At 39.6% G+C, this 16,038-nt stretch overlaps 1 long non-coding RNA gene across 1 annotated transcript in view; it reads left to right on the top strand.

Annotated features, from left to right (window-relative positions):
* LOC149072121 (uncharacterized) overlaps nt 1-16,038 on the top strand; it is a 47,872-nt gene that overhangs the window by 14,740 nt on the left and 17,094 nt on the right. The window contains exons 2-3 of the long non-coding RNA XR_016194335.1: nt 7,640-7,790; nt 9,218-9,333. This is a non-coding gene — a long non-coding RNA (uncharacterized LOC149072121). The remainder of the gene's footprint in view (nt 1-7,639; nt 7,791-9,217; nt 9,334-16,038) is intronic.

Raw genomic sequence — 16,038 nt, 5'->3', positions numbered from 1 at the left:
CAAAGGTTCAGAACAACAGCTAGACTACTAGACTAGAAAGGCAACGAATCCTGTTTCTTTATAGCTCGCGTACGCTGAACGGGGCTGTATATGGACACAGAGCAAGACAACTCAGAGACAAAGCTCACATTACTGACACTCAGTGGCGTCGGAGACGGCGGGTGCTTAGCTCCCGCGGTGATTTTGGATAGAGGTCCGAGTACTCAGAGAATTTATTCAGAAATCAAAAATTCATATATAAGTGCCCAAGACGCGCACCCAGATTCGAAACACTTTCGACGCCACTGCCACCAGATGGCGACTTATCCAAACAGGTTGTCATTCTTCGCCATTAATGGGAGGCTATTAGTGAGAGGAGTGGGTTCGATTTTCCGCAGAGGTAGTTGAATTTTCTTTCCTTTACTTATCTTCGCATCAGACAGCTGTCGAAACATTCGTATTGATAGCGGAGAGTTGACATCATTTTCAGATAATTACTGTATTATCCTTCCACAGCTGTTTTTTTGGACTTCCCGTATTACCTTGGAGCCGTGCCACCTAGCCGCCTAGGCCGTGCAACTTGGGTTCTTGTATTTTTGGTGAAAGCGTGTAAAAATGTTTGGAGAAAGATACAAGAAATATATATATTTTAGGTTTGAAATGACATGACATGCCCAGTGCCGTCTTAATGCATGGGCCCAACCGCGTACTGAAAGGGATCTCACAAAAATTGTAGTTGAAATATTCGAGCAGTACGCATTTAAATTTGCTTGGTTGTGCCTCAGTAAAATAACTTGGCCCGGGAGCCTATGGTGCTCTTAAGACGTCCCAAGACATGTCCTCCTAAAGGAGTACGTCTGATAACCCTACCGTGGAAGCTTTCATAAATGCCAATAAATGTAATAAATGAATGTCTTTTTTTTTTGCACCAACTCATGTCTAACATTGTCAAAACGTCGAGATATGTTTCAATTTCAATACTACAATAATTGTTGTTATTATACGATATAATAATTGTGTTGTATTGTATGCAATACAATATAATTATATTGTGTTGTATAGCAGTGATGTACACCTCTGCCAGCAAAATTTTCCATTTTAAGCAAATTTCCCGACGCCTTAAAAACGAATGTACGCGCTACCATCTACTGATACAAATGTGCAATCAAGTACGTACAGGAAGTCCATAATTAAAATACCCTATTTTAAAGTAGCCTACAGGCGAAACCAGTCATCAGAAAAGTGTGAAATTTTGTGGAGGACTTCATGCGTGTGACGAGAATTTGTTTCGGGGAAAACATTAGTTGCACATGTCGCCACCAGAGGGCGTTTCACTTTGAATACCTGTAGTAAACATGTAAATTTATATGATGTCACGCAGCAGCTATTACGAAACCTAGAAACATTCGCGGAGATTTTGTTTCTCAATGTGTTTGCTGCTCACAATCACGATAAGTTTACGAATCGCTCTTTCTTGATCAAATCGTTTTACCAAAACAGAGCAATTCCGCAGTAAGGCCGGTATTACACTATAAAAGTTTGATAAAAATTATTTTGTAAAACTTGAAAAATGTAACCAATAAGGTCACCGGTTGCATTTTCTAGAATGTAACCAATACCCTTATTGGTTAGATTTTTCAAGTTTTATAAAAGGGATTTTATCAAACTTTTATAGTGTAATATCGGCCTAACTGCTCTACGGACTTGGAAGAGAATTCGAAAAGGTCCAACGAATGTTATAAGCCTTCGGAGTGGTAACGAAATTTGAAAGCACAGAATCGTTGGCTGTTCGTCCTGCAAGAAAATCTGTTTCTATAGACGCAGTGCAGGACGTTTCGCTTCAGGTGGAAGAGGACAGAGCTTCAAATTCTCGTAGTGTCAGGCGTGTAGCACAGGCATTGGATAGGCCACGTTCAACTGTCCATAAGATCATACGGAATATCCTCCGATATTATCCGTACGAACTTTCACTTGTGCAGCGGTTGCTTTCACATGATTATGACGCTCGACACCGGTTCTCACTGCAGTTTCTAGCTCGCGTTTAGGTCGATTCAGAATGGCCTTGGAATATCCTCTGTACAGACGAAGCGCATCTTCACTTGGATGGTACAGTCAATACTCACAACTGCCGAATTTGGGAACCAGAAAATCCGCACGCTATCTTAGTGGTTCCGTTGCATTCACCGAAAGTGACGGTATGGTGTGGATTTACGGCATCATCTATTCTCGATTCCTACTTCTATGAGGAGTTACGTTCTACACGTCCAGTGACAAATTCGGTCACCGGGAAACGATATGCATTGCTGCTACAGAACGAAATTGTTCCCGCTCTGCAAGCACGTCACTGTCTTGAAGACATAATCTTTATGCAAGACGAAGGTCCTCCACACATTGCAGTGTGTGCTAAGAAAATGTTCTTAAAACACATTTTACAGAAGAACGTGTCATCAGCCAGCACTTCCCTAATCATGGCCTCCCCGATCCCATGCGATTTTTGGCTTTAGGGGCGTTTGAGTCACGCCTAAGTCGTGACAATCGAAGAACTTTACCTAACCATAAAGGCAGCCACCTACGCGTGCTGAACATTTCCCCGCACACACTTCGTTCAGTTGTGGAACATGCCATCTTGCGATTTCACGTGGTATGTGAAAATGATGGCCATCACGTGGAGCATGTTTTGTTGCAGTATCGATTGTAAAGTGATTAACAATTGTTAAAATTGTAAACGTTTGCCTAAATGAGTCATTTCTTAATAAAGCGCTCTCTGGTTTCGACACGTGCAACTAATTTTTTCCCCGACACAAATTCCCATCACTTCATGAAGTACTCCACAAAATTTCACAAGTTTCTGATGCGACTGGTTTCGCCTGTATGCTACTTCAAAATAAGGTCTTTTTAATTATGGACGCCCTGTATTTTAATTACTGTGAAACTTACTGATAAGGAAAGCGTCGGAAGGATGAAAAATCACCACTAATTCTACTCGCTAAAATTTGCATGAAAGTATAAAAATATCCGACGGAATTATTATGGGTCACTCAAAAAAAAATTTAAATATTAATATTTTTAACGCCAATATATATACAGGGTGATTATAAAAAAACTATCCCGACATATGGGCCCCTAACTATCATACCATTCACAGAAACTGAATGAAATTTTGGCATAAGGTATTTTGATGTATGCGCTCAAGAATGATATGGAAAACAACAGTGTCACTCTAACAGTTACGGTTACAGTGAGAAAATTTCGAAAATATCAAATGGCAACATTAAGTTTTTTGTATTGGAATGCGATCTCCACTGTGAAAAACCCTAAATAGCGTTCGAACGGCAACTGTAGCATGAAAATCACCGGCGGTAGATAGGCTAAAAGTGAGGACAACCAATAAGGACAGAGAAGCAGCATAAAATAAAGCATTTTATACAAATTTTCCACATGACCTTGTGGAGGACTAATCAGGCTGGGATCTCAAACGGTGTGACGAATGAAACGAACATTAATGCTCTGGTGCACGGCAAAGTCCTTTTTCCTTGCCCAGCTCCGGGGATTTTCGTGCTACAGGTGCCATTCCAACGCTATTTAGTGTTTTTCAGTATGGAGATCGCATTTCAATACAAAAAACTTGGTGTTGCCATTTGATATTTTCGAAATTTTCTCACTGTAACCGTAACTGTTAGAGGGACACTGTTGTTTTCCATATCATTCTTGAGCGCATACATCAAAATACCTTATGCCAAAATTTCATTCAGTTTCTGTGAATGGTATGATAGTTAGGGGCCCATATGTCGGGATAGTTTTTTTATAATCACCCCGTATATATATATATACACAGCCCAAGAATGAAATTAAATATTCCGAAATCCCACAATATACTAGTCTTATAGAGTTATGTCATTCAAACATGATTAGGTACAGCACGTAATATCCGACTTCGAATATGCGAATGACTTCGGTCCCAATTTTATTTTTTAAAGGAAATTACTTTTTTTCTGATTAAATGTAAAAATAAAATTTGAATTTAATTTTATACTCGGCAGCGTCCTTTTTTTACTGTTTCCGTTTATAGATGATGCCGTAGGGGTGCCATAAGTTTTTATGCTCCGGCTTTTCTTTTTTAATATAACAAAAGACAAACATATGTTGGGAAAAAACATATGTTGGGAAAAAACATAATTGGGAAAAAACATATGTTGGGAAAAAACATAATTGGGAAAAATTTTTGTGGTGGCGCTTTTTTTGTTAGTATAGTAATGCCATCTGGTGTGAAAGTTGGAAAAGTGCCTTATGCAAGGGTGGGGTTACCAACCGTCCTCATTTTGCGTTGAAGCATCCTCTTACATTTTGGAGAATTCGCCTTTTTTTCCTCTTTTTCAGGTTTCCGGAATTACTTTTCATTTTTTTCTAGGGAAAATTTCTTCTCCACTTTGAAACACACTGTATATTTCTTCATTGATACGTGCTTTTGTGCTTTTTTCCCTATACGCATTCACAAATACCCGTCGGCATTCTCAGAAATTTTTCTGTGTATGCTTTTTTTAGCGGTTTTGTTTTAGAGTTCGGAAAAATTATTGTTTCGGCCGGTTTTATTTGTCGGAATAATAACGACATCTATTGAGAAAATTGGGATAAGTGACGTCACTCAGGGCACGTGCACAAACGTCCTTCTTTCTCAGCCTTCGGATCTGGTAACCCTAAGTAAGGGTGCGTGTGCAGGCTTACTACTTTCTCAGTTTTATAATCTAGTAACTCTAGTCTCGCTAATAGTGGTGCCATCTGTTGTGGAAATTGGAAAAGTGAAGTTACTAAGGGTGCGAGCGCTCACCATTTTTCGAATCTGATAACCCTAAGGATGAATGAAATAAAGAGAAATTAATAAATTAAACGAAATGAATGTGTGTGTGTGTGTGTGTGTGTGTGTGTGTGTGTGTATGAATGAGAGATAATAAGATAAGTAGAAATATAAAACTCTCCAAAATAAGTAGGCCTATTTCTTCCCGAGTTTGGGTAAATTGAAAAATCCAAATTTGTTTATCCAATTCCGTTTCCGTTGAGTTACCATGAGCCCCTCCCATGTGGTATCATGGGAGAGGCGGGTTAGGATTTCTGGCTTTCACCCAGGAGTCTCGGGTTCCATACCCGGCATGGGAACTGAACTTTACAAATCGTTTTGTGCTCTATTTTGTTAAAAATGAAATGCTGTTTTTTTAATTAAATGAAAAAACAAAATTTGAATTTATAATTTTTTTAATTCCGCATTTTTTAGTGTTTCAGTTTACACATGATGCCACTCCCTAACTAACAATCCTCAGTACTCCCTTTCTTAATTATTGTACTAGTTAAGAACTTACTGTATTAAAATTCCGCAAAGGGATGTGTGCATACTCGGTTAAGTAGTCTAGAATTCAACATTAAGAAAATTATTGCATTAAATTTATATAAAAAAATTCAAATCGTTCCTTTGTTTCATGAAATGCCAAAACTTTCCACAAAAGCTTAGAAATTTCCCACAGGAATCAATTTTGGCCAAATTTTCCCATGAATATAGGGAATTTCCCACGAAGCATTTTTTTTGTCACTACAGTGGCACTGTCTGTTGTAAAAATTGGGAAAAGTTACGTTACCAAGGGTGCGCGTGCATCGTCCTTTTTTCTCAGTTATCTGATAAGTGATAGCCATGGTCCCTCCACTTCCTGGAGCAGGCCCCCTAGGCTGGGCTCACCAAAGGTCCCCCAGACCAGATGTTTCACATGTTCCTTTATAGTGAATTTATAGCGTGAAAAACAAAAAAAAAATGACGAGAATCGTCCCGGGTCCCCAGTGCTGAAGCCCTGTCAGCCTCACCCCACCCTTGTAGAGGCCATGATACAAATACAAATACAACGCCACAACAGGGAAAATGCCGAACGAGGTGGCTGACAAAAAGATGCCCATAACAAATATGGATGTCATATATTTCAAAAATACAGCAACCCAATTAAAAATTATAAACAATGTATACACGTGATAAAATACTATAGTATTTCATCATGTAAATAATGTATTTATGGTTGTCTTATTCTAAGTATGGATAGCTTCTCGATTTACCCCAACATGTTTATCGTATTTCTTTTTAAACGTGTCAATTGTGTTAGAATTTACTACTTCCGGGGGTAAGCTATTCCATTTATTAACAACCCTATTAGAGAAAAATTCCCTGCGACACCATAACCTTGCATTTTCCCTCACCAATCGATACTGGTGTCCCCATGTAAAAGCAGTCGATTGGCGGTGTACTAAAAGTTCATGGTCCATCCTATCCATCCCATTGAAAATTTTGAATACTTCGATCATATCTCCTCGACACCTGCGTTCATTCAATGTAAACATATTCAAAAAATGAAGTCTCTCTTCATAACTCAAGCCCCGTGTACCAATAAGGACACGCATAGCTCCTCTCTGCACCCCTTCAACCAAGTCTATGTCCCTCTGTAGGTAAGGTCTCCAAAACCTTACAGCATACTCCGGTCCAGGACGAACTAAGCCTCGAAAAAGCGGAAGAATGACTTTAGGAGAACGCGAAGAGACTTTTTTGAAAATGAGACCAAGCATTCTATTCGCTGTTTTGACCACCGCTGAATAATGTTCAGAAAACCTAAGCCGCTCGTCAATGAGAATTCCCAAATCGCTGACCTTAGTTAGTGACACCATTCAACTCGTAAAAGAACCGTGGGTAGTTTGAACCAAAATGAGCGACCATGCACTTATCAACGCTAAACGTCATGCTCCATTCATTTGCCCATGCTGCAATCCTGTTTAGTTGGTGTGGAGCAACTCTGTATCGTTTTAATTCCCGATTACCCCCATTAGCTTCACATCATCTGCGAATTAATGATGATAACATTATTTCATAGCCTTTTGTTACGCTCTATCCTTAGAGGGTTTTCTTCCTACGGAAGTGTTGCTTTTCTACCAGAGACGATTTCGCTATAGGAATCAGCATTTAGGGTTGTTTGCATCCTATTTTCTTTATTTCTGAATGGAAGAAGCAACACACTGACTTACCCTTCCTCCAAATTCAGTATGCGGCACTTGCTGTTGGTGAGCAAACAATGTCCTTAAAATGAATATTGCAGTTTGTTCTTCCAGAGTTGTTTTTCGGACTGCCTTTTTCATATTATCCTGGAGCAAGCTGGACCGTTGTTAAAATAGTATCTTAAGGGTGCGCCGCCAGACACCACTTGCAGCCAATCAGCGCAGAATACATCCCCACAAGCCAACCAATGTGGTTCTTCTGCGGCCGATCAAGTCTCAGAAGTGCATATAGAGAACAAGTCAATGACAACTCGCTTGCCGCGGAGACTTACGTCCAAATAACCTCAGATGATGCCTGCCACACATGTAGGCGAAACGTCAGGAAGAATCTCCTAGACCATGGCCTAATAACCCGGAAACCGTTTGCAAGTCATGTTGTGTTTTTGTTTTTGATTATTTGTGTGAGCCATTGTTTTCTATTGTTTTCGAAATTATTTGACATGTGTAGATGTTTTGTAAATTTGCACTCTGTGGCATAGTGAACTGGAGTACCCACCACACTGCAGGCACATTTGTCTGTTCGGCGGCGTTTCGTAGGCTGTAGGTGAAATTAAATTTATGAGTTTAACGTGTTTTTCCTTCACAGAAAAAAATAACCTGAATTCGAACTTCACCAAGATCCAAAGGAAAAGAAATGATATCTGCAATACATCCAGCTAGGCCAGCGCTTATAAACTGGTTGAAAATTGATGGGTCTTCACGAAGAGGTGGCAGGCCAACCATGTTGAAAGTAATTTGTAAGTTTGTGGAATCTCGAATTTTATTCTATCGTTTGAGGAAATACAGAATTTCGTAGTCTGAATTTCGGATGACAAACGATATGTTTTCAGAAGAGAGCTGAAGCAACTGAAAAGAAAATTAAATCAACATTACAATTGAACAGTTTGAATATAAATCCGAAGCCGATCCTTCCCTTGGTTGTACAAGTATACCCCACTTAGTAAAGGATTCATTCTATCAGATACATCACAGGTAGTATTTTATGCAGGCTGTCACAAATTGTGCTCTGGCTGTGCGGAAAGGAAAAAAAGCTTGGGAACCACTGCCTCAAAGGGTTAATAAGTCGTACACATTCGCGCGTTTCTGGCAAGACTTAGCAAAATAAGGGATACAACCAGCTCATAAACCCAAAAAGCGTAAATTTGCACCACTCAGGTCTCTGGCACACGTCCTCATATCAGATGACCTCCTTTTTCATGTCCTTTTAAGCGTCCTCCTTATGTTTTAGAAAATTCACCCTTTTGTCCTCCTTTTCAGGTTTCTGGAATCATTTTTCTTTTTTTTCTGGTGAATTGTTTTTTTCATTTTTTTCACTCTGAATTATTGATATGAGTGTTTGTGTGTATTTTTTCCACACATGTATAACAGTCACCTCCAGACCAACCATGGCTCACTAGGGGATATAAGCTGGTTCGTCTCAGGAGACGTAGGCCATGGTGGAAAACAACACTGTCACCCTCCCCGTCGAAATTCCCAGAATATAAGAAAGCAGCAAGATGCTTCCAAGCAGGGCAGACGCTATTCTAATAACCATGGCCCAGCTCCAGGCAGCGTCCGAGTGTCGCAGTGGTAAGATGCTCGTCTTCCACTATCAAGGTTAAAATCAAGATCCACGCGCGGGTTCGAATCCACGCAGAGAACGTCAGAAGCAGGTTCTTTACCTGCCGAACCTGGGGTGACCACCGATGGTACCTCCATTTCCCACCGAGCTTCACTGGTTGGAAATTGCCGTATGGCGATATATGACCGGTGTTGGCGTGCGGTAAAATAGAATAATATCATAAAGACAGTTCGAAGAGCAGCTATGAAAGAATAAAACTGCAACATCCATATTGAGAATACCATTGTTCGCTCACCAAGAGGTAAAGCTGTGTACTGAGGTGGAGAGGGAAGACAGTGCCACCCACATCTTAATGCATGGGCCCACCCGGGCCTCAAGTGCAAAGGGCATCATGAAAATGAGATCTGACCAAATATTTGAGTGAGTATGTAAATTTAGTTGTAGGTATTTCTGGATAAGTGTGGGCAGAGAAAAATCATTTTGCCAGGAGGAGATCTGATATTGTTAAGACCCCTGTGAGGGAGGGCAGTGTTACATGTTCTATTCATAAATATAGAAAATAGTAGTCTGATTGTTAATAGAATTCTTTTTCTGTCATTTTAGTGGCGCCATCTATTGCGGAAATTACGTAACCAAGAGTGTACGCAGCCGCCCTCCTTTCTCAGTTTTCAAATCTACCTGTACGTTATGTCAGAGTAGAAACCTGCAAAGAAATAAAAGTAAGAAAAAACTATATAGTGTTTTTGTCGTCTTTTTTTTTTTTTCAAGCTGAGCACAACTCAGGTCTATCGCCATAGGCAATTTACTACCTAGTGAGTTGTGCCGGAAGTGTAAGTATGTGTACCGAACCGTCTGAGTGCGTATGTAGTGTTGCGTATGATTTTTTAGTGCTGCCATCTATATCTCAGAAGTGAAGTGAGTTAAGTGTAATGACTGAATATTTGTAGGAGTGTTGCTCTCTGTGGCAAGAGAACAGGGAGATCGGCTTGCATTTGCGCCTTGAAGTTGGGAACCAACTTCAGCCGACCACCACTATAGTGAGGCTCCCCGCGATGCGAGTTCGTCACTATGACCACTCGACCACCACAGCGGCCCGTTTTTGTCGTCTATAAACTGATAAAATTTTAAGTTTTTTTCAAGCAGTTAAAATTGAAATGAAAAGGTACAGAGTCAATGGTACAAGCCCGCAGTTGGCCCGGGAAGATATATTTAATTCTGGTCTGGTACATAGTCAATGTTCCGTTTTTTTCATAGCCCCCAATGATTTGCGACCAGGCAAACCATCCAATCCCAGAACTGAAGAAAATTTGTAATTAATGAAATAAATAATTCCAAAACTAATGAAAGTTAGGGCTTAATGGAAGAAATATTCTGAGACAAGCCTTTTTTCAACATGTTAACAGGTGGGCCCCCACTAGTTAATATGTTTTGTAAGAAAAAAAATTTCACGCGTGAGGGCTCGTGTCCGGAAAATTCACCGCCAGCAATTCACCGACAACAATTCACCGCCGGAAAATTCACCGACCAACAGTTCACCGACCAACAATTCACCGCCATGCAATTCACCGCTAGGAAAATTCACCGACTAGCAATTCACCGACGACAGTTCAATGCGAGTCAGTTAGCGAGGGAGTGAGCGATTGAGTTACTGAGAGAGTGAGTGACCCAGTGAGTGAGTGAGTGACTGAGTGACCGAGTGACCCAGGTGAGTGAGTGACCGAGTGAGTAAGTGATTGAGCGAGTGACCGAGTGATTGATCCAGTGACCGAGTCAGTGATTGATCCAGTGACCGAGTCAGTGATTGAGTGACCGAGTCAGTGATTGAGTGACCGAGTCAGTGATTGAATGACCGAGTGATTGAGCGAGTGACCGAGTGATTGATCCAGTGACCGAGTCAGTGATTGAGTGACCGAGTGATTGATCCAGTGACCAAGTCAGTGATTGAGTGACCGAGTGACCCAGTGAGCGAGTGACCGAGTGAGTGAGTGACCCAGTGAGTGACTGAGTGACCGAGTGGGTAAGTGATTGAGTGACCCAGTGAGTCACTGAGTGACCGAGTGAGTAAGTGATTGAGTGAGTGACCGAGTAAGTAAGTGATTGAGTGACCGAGTAAGTAAGTGACTGAGTGACCGAGTGAGTGAGTGACCCAGTGAGTAAGTGATTGAGCGAGTGACCGAGTGATTGATCCAGTGACCGAGTCAGTGATTGAGTGACCGAGTGATTGATCCAGTGACCGAGTGATTGATCCAGTGACCGAGTTAGTGATGGAGTGACCGAGTTAGTGATGGAGTGACCGAGTTAGTGATGGAGTGACCGAGTGAGTAAGTGATTGATCGCGTAACGATTTCCCTAAAACCAACAATTCTATAGAAGGATGGCATCGAGCGTTCCAACAGCAATTATCTGCACACCAGCCACATATATGGAAGTTCATCGGTGCCATAAAAAGGGAACAGAGTTTGAATGAAGTTCGGATGGAGCAAATTGTAAGTGGACAAAACCATCACATTGATTAGGAGAAAGAAATACCGGGACTCTGCGCAGAGATTAAAGAATTTAGTTGATAAGTATCATCAAGGGTGTGACATTAAAGACTATTTGAGAGGTATAGCTCATAATGTATCATTTTAATTATGATATCAATATTTGTGAGAAATGAATATTTTTCTCCCGTTTTTTCTTACATTTGCGTGTTATCTGTTTTTCTAGATTAGTAGATTGGAACCCTTTAACTATAAATACGTAAGGAAGAAAATCATGTCGAAAATTGTTAAATAAATACTGTATGTTTTGAATGAAAATTATGTCAGATATTACCAATTAAATATTGTAGGTTTTGATTGAAAATTACCAATTAAATATGCATGTAATGAAAGCTGTGTGAAAATTATCCTTCTAAAATACTACTCTAACATTGCCCAAAAAGAATGCCATTTTTTATATCGTTTCTTGAAGCTGTGGTTCCGTGAGTTTGTTTTCGAAAATGTTATTTGTCACCCAAGAGGTTTTATGTCCAAGAATTGGATGTTTAAAACGAGATAATTTCATACGATTTTTGAACTCACGCATATAACTTTAAACAATATAAGGCTATGGCTTTCTTTTACCAGTTTTGCTGATGGAGAAAATCAAACTTATCTTTATATTCACTTTATTCCATTAATTTTTTTTCCAGCATCAGTAGTAGGACCTCTATATTATATGGCCTCTACAAAACGAACTGCGTCGTAGCGAACTAATATGAGGTGGGGATCATACATAATCACCGGTAAATGTTAGAAAATAACTAAAAGAGCTCTAGAACAATATTCTAAAAGTGAAAGCAATACAGCCAGACTCGGTTATAACGCCGAAATCCCGCGGAATCTTCGATATCGTTATAACCGAGTTTAACTGTATTTAAAATACTGTGATATTTTATGAAATTTTCGGAACTTCTATATGGTAATATTGCAACAAAAAATTAAACAACAAATTCAAGAAAACTTCGACTATAAACGAGTAAAACCGTGACATTTTTGAAAAAGTCTGGATGGAGAAGAAAAAACAGAAAAACCGGACTGTCACGGAAAATACGAGACAAAATGCAGGACATGTGGTCCCCGATGCTTAGACTAGAATTTTAAAGATTTGCAAAATCACCCCTACCAACAGCGAGCTCTAAATCCAACCCCGTCTTCAACATATAGGCTTGTGTCATCTGCGAATGAAATTATTTTACCGTTCTACTTCATTTTACATAAATCATTAATATAAACTAGAAATAATTATGACCCAAGGGCCGATCCTTGTGGGACTCCTTTCATTATATTTGAAATGTGCTGATTTTACCATTTATTATGGCAGCTTGTTTCCTATTGTAGTAATATGTTTTAAACCAATATAGTACATTACCTCATTTGCCTGCTGAGAAGTGTTTTTATTTGTTAGAATATTTAAATCAACATAATCGAATGTTCGTTTTAAGTCTAAGACTGTAAGTCAAATGTCAAAATTCAACCCGCCTAATAAAGGGGGGGGGGGTTCAAAAGTTATATGGAGTAATTCACTGAGCTGAAATATCACTGAAGCCATAAATATAAAATTTAGTAAGCATTATATTTTATTACGAGTTGTTATCCGCGGCTTCGCTCGCGTGGATTTTGCAATCTCAAAATTACTCTCACCTCATAACCCCCATGGGAGATGAACTTTCAGAAATTCTGTCTTAGTGTGTATGTACATTATAAAATATAATACTAACTAAATTTCATATTTATGGCTTAAGCGACTTCGGCTCAGTGCTGATTGCTCCATATAACTTTTGAAACCCCCCTTAGGGGGTTGAATTTGGAAAAATCCCTTCTCAATGAGTCTATATTACAATATTGATCTAATGTCATATTTATAGCTTCAGCTGTTTCGGCTCGGCATGATTTCAACGTTGACCCCCCCCCCCTCTTATGACGCCCTTAGGTTATCGAATATGGAAAAACCATTTCTTAGTGAGTAGTGAGTCTTTACGTCGTGAAAAAAACTATTCACAAAATTTGATATTTACAGCTTCAGCGGTTTTGGCTCGGCGATGATGAATCAGTCAGGACATGTTATTTTATATACAGTACTAGGGGCTCTGCCCCCCTACCACCTTTGGCGGCCAACCCCCCCCCCCCCTTTTCTCTTCACAACATATCTTGTTTATTTCGTCCTACTTCATCAGCGTGCTATGGAAAGGGACACGTGAAAGCACCAGCTTACTAAAGAAGCGAATTTTATAATAATAAAGCAACAAAAAACAAATGTGATTCATCAAGTAACCCCAAAAAACTTCCCCATGGGGCTCCCCAAACTCCAATTCGTTGAATTTTAGTGGGGGCCCTGACTGGATTTATCTCGGGCTACCGATGTGTTGCAAATTTTACAATGTTAAACAACAAAAATCAATGAGATTCATCCAGGGACACCCGAAATGAAACCTGTCAACTTTTCCATGGGGCCCCGACCTGAAGGCTTGTCGGACATACCCCCTGTGAGTGGCCACGAAAATTTTTAATTTTTATCAATTTTAAAACGAATAAAATCCAGGGCCCACATCCAGTAACGGGGACCCAAAAAAGCTGGTTTCGGGGCCCGCCATCTATTTCAGCTTAGGGGACTTGCTGTAGGATGTGGGAACCTCTGGGTACATGCACATAACTTGGTCCCGATGTGTCAAATGGGTCCCGACATATGCAAGAGTTAAATGAAAACTTGATCCCAAAATCGTAACAGATTTCCATCACTCAAAAAACGTCACCGACTCCCGTAATAAAAAAATCGTCACTAATTTCCGTTGCATAGGAAGTATATATATACGTATATAGTAAATATAGAGTACATATACTAGATACGCACTAAGGCGGGATTCCTGAAAGTTTATCACGTGAAATCGCGGGTAACAGTTAGTTCATCATAAAAAAAATCCATTGGTTACTGATGATCAGCGATGTTTTTTTATAATATCAAAGTGATAACAGGAGATGATTTTAAGCATTTTTAGGAAGTTAATTCATCGCGTATACACTTACTTTATTATCTTTTAATTCTGTTATTATCCCTTTTAACATTCCATTAGAAGTTTCTGAGTAAAACCGAGTTAATGGAATTTTGTTGAATATACTATCTTGTATTGGGCAACAGCAATTTGTCATTTATACAAATACAAGGCCACAACAGGCAAAATGCCCAGCGAGAAAAAGATGCCCACAATAAATATGGATGTCATATATTTAAAAAATACAGCAACCCGAATCCGTATCATCTGAATTTCTTCTCATAAAGTCATTATTTAAACTTTCCGCCATATCTTTAGTATATGGCACTTACTCACTCAATAGATCACTCACTCACTAGATCGCTCACTCACTTAGCAGCTCGCTCGCTCACTCACTCACGGACTGACTTACTCGCTCATTGAATCAGTAACCCACTCGCTCACTGAATCACTTACTCACTCGGTCACTCAGTCACTCACTGGGTCACTCATTCACGGACTGACTTACTCGCTCATTGAATCAGTAACCCACTCGCTCACTGAATCACTTACTCACTCGGTCACTCAGTCACTCACTGGGTCACTCATTCACGGACTGACTTACTCGCTCATTGAATCAGTAACCCACTCGCTCACTGAATCACTTACTCACTCGGTCACTCAGTCACTCACTGGGTCACTCACTCGGTCACTGGGTCACTCATTCAGTAACTCAATCGCTCATTCCCTCGCTAACTGACTCGCATCGAAATGTCGTCGGTGAATTGTTGGTCGGTGAATTTTCCTAGCGGTGAATTGCATGGCGGTGAATTGTTGGTCGGTGAATTTTCCTAGTGGTGAATTGCATGGCGGTGAATTGTTGGTCGGTGAATTTTCCTAGCGGTGAATTTTCCTAGTGGTGAATTGCATGTCGGTGAATTGTTGGTCGGTGAATTTTCCTGGCGGTGAATTGTTGTCGGTGAATTTTCCGTAAACCCAGTTAAACTCGGTTATAACGACATCGAAGATTCCGCGGGATTTCGGCGTTATAACCGAGTCTGGCTGCATTGCTTTCACTTTTAGAATATTGTTCTAGAGCTCTTTTAGTTATTTTCTAACATTTACCGGTGATTATGTATGATCCCCACCTCATATTAGTTCGCTACGACGCAGTTCGTTTTGTAGAGGCCATATAATATAGAGGTCCTACTACTGATGCTGGAAAAAAAATTAATGGAATAAAGTGAATATAAAGATAAGTTTGATTTTCTCCATCAGCAAAACTGGTAAAAGAAAGCCATAGCCTCATATTGTTTAAAGTTATATGCGTGAGTTCAAAAATCGTATGAAATTATCTCGTTTTAAACATCCAATTCTTGGACATAAAGCCTCTTGGGTGACAAATAACATTTTCGAAAACTGAAACTCACGCAACCACAGCTTCAAAAAACGATATAAAAAATGTCATTCTTTTTGGGCAATGCTAGAGTAGTATTTTAGAAGGATAATTTTCACACAGTTTTCATTACATACATATTTAATTGGTAATTTTCAATCAAAACCTACAATATTTAATTAGTAATATCTGACATAATTTTCATTCAAAACATACAGTATTTATTTAACAATTTTCGACATGATTTTCTTCCTTACGTATTTATAGTTAAAGGGTTCCAATCTACTAATCTAGAAAAACAGATAACACGCAAATGTAAGAAAAAACGGGAGAAAAATATTCATTTCTCACAAATATTGATATCATAATTAAAATGATACATTATGAGCTATACCTCTCAAATAGTCTTTAATGTCACACCCTTGATGATACTTATCAACTAAATTCTTTAATCTCTGCGCAGAGTCCCGGTATTTCTTTCTCCTAATCAATGTGATGGTTTTGTCCACTTACAATTTGCTCCATCCGAACTTCATT

Source organism: Pholcus phalangioides, unplaced genomic scaffold, assembly GCF_987345545.1.
Source record: "Pholcus phalangioides strain wild (caught in Gottingen) unplaced genomic scaffold, Ppha-v1.0 ptg000017l_1, whole genome shotgun sequence".
NCBI lineage: Eukaryota > Metazoa > Arthropoda > Arachnida > Araneae > Pholcidae > Pholcus > Pholcus phalangioides.
Note: the sequence above shows the minus strand (reverse complement) of the source record. Positions and strands in the feature narration are given on the sequence as shown.